Here is a 12,948-nt window from a genome sequence, read left to right on the forward strand (position 1 = left end):
CTCTGAGACTCACAGCCTCAGCTACTTCTGGGGGTGCGTTTGCTTAATTGGTTATACCATCTCCCCATTGTTCCTTGGAAACAAAGAACAGAAACACAAGATCCTTCTGTTACCTGGTACAGTGTTCCGTGTGGACATAACAAAAGGGAGAGAAAAGCCTGGGCTTGCCGAACAATGAGGAATTCACTGACCCTATGAAAGAAACACACACACACAGCTGCCTTTTCTTTTCTTTTCCCCTTTCTTTCAAAATATTCTAGCTAGGAAAGAAAGTTTAATTCAGGGAAGGAAAAAAAGCACCCAGAGACTTCCTTCTTCAAACAGATATGAAGTTTGCACCCGCATTCTGCCCAGGTACGAAGGGGACCTGAGAACGTGAGAAGGGTGGGGGAAGGACAGGAACTTCGTTAGATATGGTACCTGGTTACATGCTGGCCCCAGGCTCACTGCACTTCACGCCAGCCGTCTGTACACATCTGCAGCATTACTGTGGATAATCCCTTTACCGGGGGACTCAGACCACAGGCCTTGGCAAAGTGCTGCTGCTCAGAGGAATTGCCCCAAGGGCCCAATGCTCCAGCACTGTCAGTTTACAAGTTAGAAGTCAGAAGTGATATCCACAGGCATACCATGGTCCAAAGGTGGCTACTTCGTATCTAGGACAGATCCACCTTAAAGCCCACCACCGTTTCCTGTCCACTAGGCGCCCACAGCAGTCCCACCAACACTGATGTTACAGAAGATAGTAGAGGGCAGCAGGGACACTGAAGGGGAAAGTCGGTAAGAGAGACGGGCTGCCTCCCCTTCTGAAATGCCTGCTTCTCGGGTGGCAGGGGCATAAGGAAGTGTGGGGAATGTATGTACAGGAGCACTTGGTACACATGTGGATGATCCCCAAAGCTGAGGGCAGGTCTCTTCCAGCTTATTTTCGATACAGGGTTGTGCCAAACCTGGAGCTTGCCACTTTGCTGGTCTGAGAGTGCCCAGCCCCTCCTTCTTCACCCCTGCAGCACCAGGTCACAGAGGTAAGGTGTCATTCCTCAGTTGTTACACGGGCTCTCATCTTAAAAGGGAGAAGCATCTCACGTGGATAGCCACATCAATCATGCTGGCAGTTCCTTGAACATCTAGTGTTCGAGAGGGCAGCAACTTGGAAAGTGAGGGATTTGGGGCAGCTGAGAACCAGCCACAAGCCTTGGAAACAGCCATATGACCCAGCCCCTGTCCTGAAGGCCCTGGAAGTAGACAAGTGAAAGCCTGTGTGACCACAGTGAGGTAGAGTGAGGACAGATCCCAGGTCTCTGCTGGCAGTCCACCAATCTCTATTCATTGAGCAATGGGATTTAGGAGTGCTGTGCTTAGAATATATGTGTGGTGTATGTTTAGTGTATGTGTATGATGTGCATGCTATATGCAGCATATATGTGATATATATCGTGTACATGTGTGGCATTTTACATGTGGGTCATGCATGTGAGGTATGTATGGCATATGCAATGTATGTGTGATAAGCATTATTTGTATGTGTGTCATGTGTGCTGTGTCTGTGTGGTATGTGTATGGTACACATGTGTGGCATGTGAGGTTTCAGTGTGCAGCACGTATGCTGTTGTGCCTGGCAGTGTGAGTACATGTGAAGGCATCCTATGTTTCCATGTGTGCTGTCTGTGTGTATGAAAAGGATATATGTGACTATATGTGTGAAGGTGGGATGTGTCCATGTGGGAGGCATCTCTGTGTGTGTTGCCTGTATGTGGTGAGGATGTATGTGGGGGTGGCCTTGTGTGTGTAAGGTACACCTGTATCTGTCAGTGTCAAACTGGAATCTGACCTGAATGATCACAGGGGCTCACTCTGCGCAGGAGGACAGACTGGATTAAACAGCCATGGGGAAAGCGCACAGCCTGAGTGTCCCTCAGCTACACAGAGTATATGACTCAGTCCAGTCTGGCAGGGCGAAAGAGGCTCTGTCTGAGCCCAAGACCCTCTGTGTTCTCAATTGTGGGCCCACAATAAGGACTGTGGGTTGTGGGTCAGGATGCATCTGTACACCTCCCAAGGAGGGACCTTAAAGACTGTCTCCTGTGCCCTAAAATATTGATGGTCTAGTGCTGCAAAATATTAATGCAGTAGAATACCTGACTCAGCCATAGTCCACTCTCCCTGTTCCCTGGAGATGCAGGGAACAAGTCAAAGCTCTGGTTCTTTAGTTAAGTTTGTACAGAGGTTTACACTTTGTAAAGCATCCTTGATATAAAATCATCTGGCAATGATCTGCCCAGACAGCCTCCAAACTACTGACCATGCTTTGATGCTTGGTGTTCGCGCTCCCTATGCTGATTTCCTTTTCAGTTAAAATGAGATTCATAGGAGAATTAACTGACTCCATGAAGTCAAAATGTTTGTACATTGTGTCTCTATACAGTAACCACCCAAAAAATGTAGCAACAAGCTGTTATTGCCTGTTGTATGCAATGCCTGGTACTGAAGTTAGATAGTCAGTCAGTGTAGCTGATTCAAGACATGATTGCTGCGAACCTGAAAAGATATAATGGGATGCAAAAGGAAGGAAGGAAGGAAGGAAGGAAGGAAGGAAGGAAGGAAGGAAGGAAGGAAGGAAGGAAAGAAGTAAGAGAGAAAAGGGAGATAAAAAGGGGGAAGGCAGCAAAGAGGTTCTGTGCTGTGTAACTTTATGTCGGCTTGACATGGGCTAGCGTAATCTGACAGGAGAGAACACCAATCAAGAAAATGCCTCCAGAAGACTGGGCAGTAGGCAAGCCTGAAGAGCATTTTTAAAGCAGCAATTGATGTGGCAGAGCATTTGAGGGTGCGGTCATCCCTGGGATGGTGGTCCTGGGGTCTGTAAGAAAGCAGGCTGAGCAAACCATGAGCAGCAAGCCAGTAAGCAGCACCCTCCATGGCCTTTGTATCAGCGTCTAGGTTCCTGACCCGTCTGTGTTCCTGCTCTAACCTCCTTTGATGATGAACAGTGATATGGAAGTGTAAGCCAAATAAACCTTTTCCTCCCCAAGCTGCTTTGTCATCTCATCACAGCAATAGTAGCCCTGCCTGGACAAGCTGGTGTTTGGGGGATGCCAGTACCATGGATGAGCACCAAGAACAGCAGCAGAAGTAGAGCTTTTTTCCCAAGCTTAGAAAAAAATGCTGAGTGTGTTGTAGAGGACAGAGCCTGAGAAGTGGTCCAAGTTTCTTGGAGGAGGCCGGAAGATATAAGTGAATCCCAGATATTGAACATTGAATTATTTGCACTGTTATATTTTGCTGTCTTCAGATTGTGGCTGTGCCCTCGTTCTTCCCTCTTGAAGTAATTTAGCTCATTTTTTTTTTTATCTTATAGGAGACCACAGATGAGGGACTTTAAATTTTTTTAAAAAGAGATCTTGGGTTTTCAGAGACTAAACCTTTGAGGTGCTTGAATTGGTAAAGATACTGGGACTTTTACGTTTGTAATATGTTTTATAGGTTTTTACTTATCTGATATCTTGGAAATGAACCATAAAAGGCCCCAAGGATGGTATGTATCTGATTTTTCTGGAGAGCAATTGAAGGCTAGAGTCCTGAGGAAAAAGAGCTGAAGGGAGAGGAGGGGAGAGCAGAGGGGCTTCCAAACCACAGAAGGCCTCCTGGAGCCACATGTCATGGGAACTATTACAGGGTATTGAACTGAGGATGACACTGCATAGCATGCTCACCAGATCCCGAGGCAACTGGATACAAAATACACCATGAGGCCTAACTGGGGCCGGGAGACCCGCTGCAGGTGGCAGCAGAAAAGTCACAGAACCATTTGGGATAATTCTGAAAATAGGCTGGGTATGATTCCTGACAATCAAATGTGGGGCATTAGAGAAATATCAATAGTATGTCCAAAATGCAGGGCCTGAACACCTAGTGTCCTAGGTTCATTTCTGTTGCTGTGATAAGATAGTCTGACAGAAAGTAACTTGGGGATGTTATTTTAGGTATTAGTCCATCATGGCCTTGAACTCACAAAGATCCACCTTCCTCTGCCTCCCAAGTGCTGGGTTTAAAGGTCAGTTGAGTCTTAAGTGTCTTTGCATATTGAAGGCTTGGTCCTCGTGCTACACCACTGGAAAGTCAGGTGGAACCTCCAGAGACTTAGGAATGGGGGTCTGGGGGCCACTGGGAAGGGTTCAGTGGAACCTCAACTTGTTGCTGTTCTTTGTGTGCCCTAGTCACTGCTGAAGGGTCTCCTCCTCCAGATCCCCCACCATGCTGTATTACTTCAGCCCTAAATAATTAGACAGAGCAACCATATGCTTTGTCTACAATGCTAAAGCCTACAAAATATTGAGCTCAAATGAACTTTTCCCTTTGAAAGTCAATTGTCTTAGTGACAGAAAGCTGACAACAGGACCCAAAAAGGACCCTGACGTCCCCAACACTAAGAGGTTGAGAAAAAAGAGGAACCAGCAGAAGAAAAAGTGAGAGAGAGATCTGAGAAAAATGAAAACCAGGAGAGAGGGCAAAAACAGGGAGCAGGCATAAGTAGAGTGGTCACCCCAATATTAAGGATTGCTCAGTCTCGGGGTAGATGAGGGCTACAACTCACCAACTCTGCAATAGGGGTTTGATTTTCATGCCCCTGACTGTACTTTCTTGTATGATTCTAGCTCATACCATGCACAGACCTTTACACCCCGTTTTGATCAAGTTCAATGTCTATTGTTGACACACAGATCCAAGAAAATAAGCCTACATATTTACCTTTAAAAACAAAACACCAACTCAAGATCTACAAATGGAATTAAAAAGAAAAATAAAAGCCCTGCAGCCATCATGTTCCCAAGAAAAAGAAAAGAAGGTTCATGCTCACTCAATGAGCATGAGGTTCGGCCTTCAGGAGACAATAAGACAAGGCTGTGCCCATCTCTCAGAGTGAATGCTGTGTTCTCCAGCCTTAGGAAGAGTGGATACATGAATGTGGGTGTCCTGCCCTTAAGCCTCAGAAATGTGCATATATTAACTTGGAAACCTTGTTTTTAGCCTTCGGAAGAGTGAATGCATGACACAATTTTCATTCAAGAGCAAATGAGTTTGCCAAAACAAACAAAAAATTTCTAGAAACAACAATAAAGCAAAAATCCAAGGGACCATGTGATATTCAAATATCTTCTAGTTACAGGAGATTGATTTCTCTGGTTGTTAGATCCAGAGTCTCTACCAGGAGGAGTGGGATCTTTAAATTCCCTTGGTCTCCATGGCCTTACCTTAAAACGAGGAGAAGAACACCCATTGCTTACAACTGTGTCAGAAAAATCCTGGTGCTGTCTTTGCTGGAAGCTTCTCACAGCAGACTGGTTACACTAGCTCCAATGTCCATAACCCCACAGAACTGAGTCAGCCCCTGTCAGCTCACCCAAGTGTACCTGAGACTGGACCAACTGGCTCCAAGTCTGTGGAAGAAACACCTTCAGACCTTTTTCTGTCCTTATCATGCTGGAGTTGAGGCTCTTTACAGGTTCTCAAATGGCCAAGGGCAGAAGTGCTAGCTTGTGATTCCAATTCTCTGTTTGCAATTCAAAAAGCAAACACCTGCTGCTACCCAATGCACAGATTCAGCTCTCCTCTCCCAGAAGGAAGAATAATGAGGTCACTATGATTGTTAACACAAAACACAGCTTTCACTCTAAAGGGAAGAAGAGAATTTGGTATAGGTCAAATACAGCCATGTCTCATTCAGGGTAACACCCTCCTCTGAGGCAGAGTTTAAGAACTTTGGTGGTCATAGAGCAAAAGGAAGTCAGAAGTTGATGCATTTACCAAATGTAAATGGTGAGGGGTGCTGGTATTCAGGGAGGTGATTACAGCAAACAAGGGAGTCTCTACCATCTGCCTTAAATGAATCTGAGGGCATTCTCAGATTTGGGTTTGGTGGAACAGGTTCCAAAGCTTTTGCCTGATAGTGAAAGGGATGTTAGTTCAGATACAGAACTGATAAATGGCCCAAAATAATAGTATTAAAGGTAGCCAATGATATAGCCCTGATCTCTCTCTCTCTCTCTCTCTCTCTCTCTCTCTCTCTCTGTGTGTGTGTGTGTGTGTGTGTGTGTGTGTGTGCTTGCTGTAATAGGTCAATCCTTCTATAGGATCATCATAGACAGGAACTTCAATTCACATTTTGCTAAGTGCTTTTTTGGGGTGCTCAGGCATATAATTATTATTATTAACTGAAGCAATACCTTTTACTCATAAAGCATGAAAATTTTATGTGAGGTGATTGACATGTTGTCACTTGTATCACTTGGTGAGGTGGGAAGGCTTTCCTGAACATTGGATAACAGGGAAGCTAAGCATGAAAATCCCAGACACACAGGAAAGCTGACTGCATCAAGACCCTGGGCTGAGAGGCTGGTGGAGAACCTCACACACAATTCCATATGTTTCCCCCAGGGAAATTTTGTAAGATATTGTGTCAAGGAAATGAGAGCTTTTATTGGACATGCCATGGTTTGTGGGAGAGCACACAGGGAGGGTACCGGGACGCAGTTCTTACTGTGTGGCATGGAGAGTCTCTCCCAGCTAAACTCTGGTGACAATAAGGCCAGACTGTGGAATGTAGTCTGTCCCTTCATTTTTGTCCCCTTATGGTCATCCCCAACCCCTACTGAAAGACCTGCCTGAAACAATCTGGGATGTTCTGTTATTTTGTGGTTGTTTTGTTGTTTTGTTTTGTAGCAAATTCTCTGCACTTCCCTCTGCTCTTGCCCACAGGAGAGATAGTTTGGCTGTGTGGAATTTTAAGTTTCCTCCTCGTTAGTTCAGATCTCCTGTTCTGACCTCTACTGTTTAGCCTTTCTGAAAGACCTGTGAGCGCAGCAGCTTCTTTTTCTTTTCACAGGAGGCGTTAGGGATAGAAACCAGGGCTTTGTGTGTACTAGACAAGATGTCAGCCACCGACCTGCACCTCAGACCTTTTCTTTGAAATTCTTCTGTGTTTCCTTAAAAATTTCTTGGCATTTGGTAAACCTGGCTTATATGTCTTAACCCCAAAGTAAACTTGCCTGGTGGATCCTTGCTTTAACACTGTCATTTCTGTTCTCTTCCTGGCCTCCTGCAGTAGAAAAAAAATCAGTCTCTCAGACCGCCCTCGTCATAAATACATTCTTCCATCATTTCTCTCTTTGCCTTTTTGGCCTTGGGCTACAATAATTCCATGAATTGAATTACATGGGACCACTAATCCATCAGAACAGATTTTACTTCCATTCCTCTTGCCATTTATAGCCTTACTGGGTTTGTCTTTTTATGCTCAGAAACCATGTTGTTGTTTTTTTAATCTCCAATGATTCTTTTGAGCTTCAATTGCTCATTTTATTTTAACAATAAAAGCTCTCATTTCCTTGACACAATATCTTACAAAATTTCCCTGGGGGAAACATATGGAATTGTGTGTGAGGTTCTCCACCAGCCTCTCAGCCCAGGGTCTTGATGCAGTCAGCTTTCCTGTGTGTCTGGGATTTTCACGCTGTCTACACTTGTGGGTAATTGGAAGCTGATACTGATGGATATTGGCAGTTAGTGTGAGTGTCTTTGTTGCCCACCCAGTGGTCTTGGAAAAGAATAGGAGGGTTGGAGCAACCCTCACACTGTCTCCGAGGTGTAGTGAAAATGAACAGCTGTGAATCAGCTCCCAGGTTTCTGGCTGCTACTAGGAGTCTTGCAAGGCACTGGGCACATGAGCCTACAGAAGAAGGCTGGAGCATGTTTCTGAGACATCTCTCTGCTAGGATGACTGAGTAGCTGCAGGTTCACCTACCCAGCCTTAAGCCTCTTGTTGCTGGTGGGATCTGTGCAGTCAACAGAATACGCAGAGTAGGGCTAAGCATATAAAGGCACACACTGCCGCCTGAGACCTCTTCCCAGCTCACTCTTTCCCTCTAATGTGTTCATCAACCCATACAAAGGATAGCTCCAAACTCCAGGAAGTCCCCACTTAAATAGACTTTTGTAGGTGCCAGAGGGAATTTGTATTTGAGATTCAAGAGGAAAAGGAAGTGCCTAAGACCTTTAGACAATGACCTAAATAATTCAGCCCACAGAGGAAGAGGTTACTCCACTGAGCCAGTCAGTCTGCCGCTGGCGACCCACTAAGGACCCATCACTAAGACAGCTTCCTTCTTGCTTAAGTCAGTGTTTAGAGTCAATGATGACAATGCCTTCAGAGTTGCCTGACTGCGGAGGAGTCCACTCTCGCGCCAGTGAGATCATGATCAAGTGACTCTCTGCGTGAAGAAGGGGCAGAAACTGCTCTTGGTGTGACGGGAAGGGTGAGAAAAGAGCATTCAGAGCAATCCTGAAAAGGAGCCACAGCACATACATGCGCAGTCAGTGGCTTCAAGCCCGAGGGGACCTTTTCAAGGAAGGCTTTTATTTGTTGAATGACTGTCCCGTGACCTTATTTCACCATCTCTCATGACAGGAAGATGTGTACCTCACATCACAGCAAAGAGTGTGAAGCTCGGATGCTTTGTTTCATACACAGGGAAAAGTGGTTTCCAGCTCAATCAGACATTTCTGCATTTGAACTCAACTGGTAAGTTATCTTTAACTATAAAAATTAGATTTATTTATTTAGAGAAAGGGGAAAGAGAGAGAGGAGAGGGGAGAGAGAGAGAAAGAGAGAGAGAGAGAGAATGTGGTGGCATGTGTACCACAACATGAATGCAGGCAGGGCAGAGGAATAGCTTGGGAGAGTCAGTTCTCTGCATGGATTCCCTGGATGGACTCAAGTCATCAGGCTGGCAGCAAGTCGTTCCTCCTGCTGAGCCAACGGACAGTCCTGCTCCTAACTGTTGTCCCACTGCAGCCAATCCTTGATGGCTGAGTTTAGACACTCTTGGTCCTCTCTTAGATGTCCCCTCTGGGTAATCAGACAAAAAGCCATGAAGAGTCTGGAGGAGAGAGTGTCAAGCTGTTACGAATGCTGTAGCAACCTGTCTCAAGCTTGGAGGCTCACAGCAATGTGGTGCCATCATCCCACACACCAAGGCGACAAGATCCTGGGTACCTATGGGTATCTGCACTGCCCTCCTTTCTGGTGGTTCCAGGAAGCCTTCCTTTTCTGACCTGTATCAGTTTCTTTGCCATTCCTTGGCTCACAGTCCCTTCCCATCCGTCTAACCCATCAAAGTTGCACCTCATTTGCCCTGTGCTGCAGCCATGGCTCCTCTGATCATGCCTTTAGAGTGGACAACAAATACAGAATGAAAATGAGGCCCTGAGACCTTTCTTATGCCTTCTCCACATGGGTCAAGAGCAGCAGTAGCAGCCATTTGGAATCCCCAGTGATCGGCCATATCTGGGTGTGTGGTCCTATTGCAGCCAGGAGTCACCGTCTGTGCTGCTGCCAGAAACTGTGTGGTGGCCACTGATGCATGCTCCTTCTGACTAGGAAAAGCATGGAGGCTGCTTTCTCCTCCGTGACTGCATCAATGACTGCAGATTCAGGCTATGGATATGGAATGCTTCTGTTACAACCCTTATCCCCACCCCACCCAAAAGTAACAGCCTAGACAGGAAGCCGCTGAGGAGGGCTCTTAAAATGTGTGATGAAGATGCTGAGAAGCTCCCCACACTGATGGCTTCTGTGGGGGAGTGGGAGGGGATGACTCTGTTCTATTTTAGAGCAGGATACTGAGATTTTGAAAATGCTCCAGTGACAGCCTGGCTTGGTGGCGCAAGCCTGTATCCCAGCACTCAGGGAGGTACGGGCAGGTGGATCTCTGTGAATTCAAGGCCAGCCTGGTCTACACAGCCAGAGCTATACAGAGAAACCCTGTCCCAAAGAAAAGAAAAGGAAATGTTCAAGTGAGTATATAGATAACACAAATTGGAATTGTTGGAAGTTTTTTTTTTTAATTCTTATTTTTATTTTTACTTCTTGTGTGTCGGGGGTCACAAGGGTGGGAGGCAGATATGGAAGGACTGGGAAGTAAGTGTGACTGGAGTATATGATGTGAAAGTTCTAGAGAATTAGTAAAAATGTTATGTTAAAAAATGAAAACAAGATGAGGGAGGGTGGGATTGGGAGGGGAGGAGGAAGGGGGCTACAGCTAGGATACAAAGTGAATAAACTGTAATTAATATAAAAAAAGAAAGCAACCTCCTAAATCCCACCCCCCAAGGGGACCCCCAAGAGACAACAGCAGCACCCTCTTCAGATGAACCTGCCTAAAGGGGCTCTGCTGATGCCCTCCTCTCTCACACCAGTGCACCCTGAAAGTGTGTATGCATTCTGTAAATAGGAATAGATCTTAAATGCCTAAGGGATGACTGACAAGGGGAGGCCAGGTTAAACCCTTACTTCCCTCTACCTGCAAATGTGCCTCTGTGTGTGTAAATGGTGTGTGTATGTGGGTGGTGTGTGTATGTGTGGTGTGTGTGCGTGTGTGGTATGTGTGGTACATGCATATGAGTCTGAGTGCACTTGTGTACACACATGTGGAGACCAGAGCACGATGTCAGGTGTCTATTCCTTATTGCCCAAGTGTCTCGCTGAGGCTCACTTTTCTTGGCTGGACAAGTTGGTGAACAGGCCTTCTATGTGCTTATCTCTCCTCCCTTCCCCCAGTGCTGGTGTCACAGGCATGCCCAGCTGTCTGAGTTTGCTGTCTATGGCTGTGACAAACACCATGATCACAAGCAACTTGAAGAGGGAAGAGTTATCACTCTCATACTTCCACATCACAGCGCTGAGGGAAGTCACCCTCCAATCCCTCACTAGTTGTCATGAGGAGGTAGCAGGGTTGAGAAGAGAGCCAGCTTCCCGGGGTTCAGATCCAGCTGGCCGTTACCCAGTATGTGCTCAAACATCAGCCTCTCACCTCAGTGTCCTCCTGTGACAGTGGTAACTGCAGACCTTTTCACCTTGTGAAAAAGAAAGAAGGCAGGATGGTGGCACACGCTGATAATGACCACCAGACAGCAAAGCACAATCAGAAGGGATCTCGACAGGTGTTGTTAGACTGTGTGTGTCAATGACTGTCCTGTTGCTGCAAAAAAAACCCACCTGACCTAAGTAACTCAGGGTGGGGTTTATGTCAGCTTACAGCTTGAGGTGACACAGTCCATCACTGTGGGAGCACACCATAGCAACTATAGTCAGGAAGTGAAGAATGACAAGGAGTGGGATGGAGTGTAAGCCTCCCTGCCCATGTCTCACCTGCTGCTGCCAGGCTCTACCCTCTCATGGACCATCCCAGATATGCCACCATTGGGGAGCAAGTGCCCAGCATGTAGATGTGGGAGCCATTTCACACAGACTTCTCCAGCACACTCTGCAGGAGGCATGTCTTTCTGGGCGTCTCCCTCCTCCATGGCCCTCCCTCTGGTGAGTGACGGACAGGTGCACTGAACTGGTGAGGACAGCTCTTGTGCAGGGGCCCAGCCCCTTTCTCCAGCTGTGGGATCCCTGTACAGATCGTGTTCTGGGGCCTTCTCCAGATGCACCATTCCGTGGCCTTCAGAAAGGCCAGGATAGCACTGGCCTTGTGATGGAAAATGCAGGCTCTGCATGCCAGACACCAGGCTTTGAATAGCATTTTCAGCACTCTCCAAAAGTGAACTCCATGCCTCAGTTTCTTTAAGACCTTGCTCAAAGTGCTCCCAACAAACTCAACACTGGAAAACAAACATTGTTTTGTCATCTCAGTGTGGAAGTGTACATTTCTACTGGATAAGACTCTTACAGACGCACACACATACTGAAATTATTAATAATAATATCATACCATATTACTACCAATGTTTAAATTTCTGTTTTGTAATTAACTGACATTTTGTTCCATTGAGGGTTTAAATAAGGTCCAGACGTTGCAATTCAGGAGCATAATGACCTTCTAATTGGCAGCAGGGTGGGTGAGTAAAGCTTTCTGGGCCACATAATCTCTGCTGAAAGCACTTAAGCAAACGAGTATGGGTGTGTCCCTGTAAGACTTTATTTACACACACGAGGATATGGCCAGATTCAGGCCCAGGAAGTCATCTGTCAACTTGTGCCAAGCTGGCTTGGTCACAATCAGGCTTTCTTCTTTGGGTAAGAATAAGCCATGTATAATAAAAGATCTTCTGGAGGTATCTCCATCCCTGATTTCAAGCTGTACTATAGAGCAACAGTAATAAAAACTGCATGGTACTGGCACATAAACAGAAGTCAGATAGAAGACCCAGAAATAAACCCACACACTTATGGACACCTGATTTTTGACAAAGATTTCAAAACCATACAATGGAAAAAAGATAGCAACTTCAACAAATGGTGCTGGTCCAACTGGATGTCTACATGTAGAAAAATGAAAATAGATCCATACTTACCATCCTGCACAAAACTAAAGTCCAAGTAGATCAAAGACCTCAATATAAAACCAGACACACTAAACCTGTTAGAAGAAAAAGTGGGGAAGAGCCTTGAACTCATGGCACAGGAGAAAACTACCTGAACAGAACACCAACAGCACAGGCTCTAAGAGCAAAAATCAATAAATAGGACCTCATGAAACTGAAAAGCTTCTGTAAAGCAAAGGACACTGTAATCAAAACAAAATGACAGCCTACAGACTGGGAAAGGATCTTCACCAACCCTATATCTGACAGAGGGCTAATATCCAGTATATACAAAGAATACAAGAAGTTAAACAGCAACAAATCATGTAATCCAATTAAAAAATGGGGCACAGAGCTAAACAGAAAATTCTCCGTAGAGGATTATCGAATGGCAGAAAAACACTTAAAGAAATGTTCAACGCCCTTAGTCATCAGGGAAATGCAAATAAAAACGACCCTTAGATTTCACCTTACACCCATCAGAATGGCTAAGATCAAAAACTCAAGTGAGAACACATGCTGGAGAGGATGTAGAGAAAGGGGAACCTTTCTCCATTGCTGGTGGGAATGTAAACTTGTACA

General features: G+C 45.7%; 1 long non-coding RNA gene across 1 annotated transcript; it reads left to right on the forward strand.

Annotated features, from left to right (window-relative positions):
* The first annotated feature begins 241 nt into the window (after positions 1-241).
* LOC132648500 (uncharacterized) lies at positions 242-9,173 on the forward strand. Its single transcript, XR_009586890.1, has 4 exons — positions 242-354; positions 922-1,025; positions 8,465-8,578; positions 8,897-9,173. It is a non-coding gene; the product is annotated as an uncharacterized LOC132648500 (long non-coding RNA).
* The last annotated feature ends 3,775 nt before the right edge of the window (positions 9,174-12,948 follow it).

This window comes from Meriones unguiculatus, chromosome 17 (assembly GCF_030254825.1).
Source record: "Meriones unguiculatus strain TT.TT164.6M chromosome 17, Bangor_MerUng_6.1, whole genome shotgun sequence".
In the NCBI taxonomy this organism is placed as follows: domain Eukaryota; kingdom Metazoa; phylum Chordata; class Mammalia; order Rodentia; family Muridae; genus Meriones; species Meriones unguiculatus.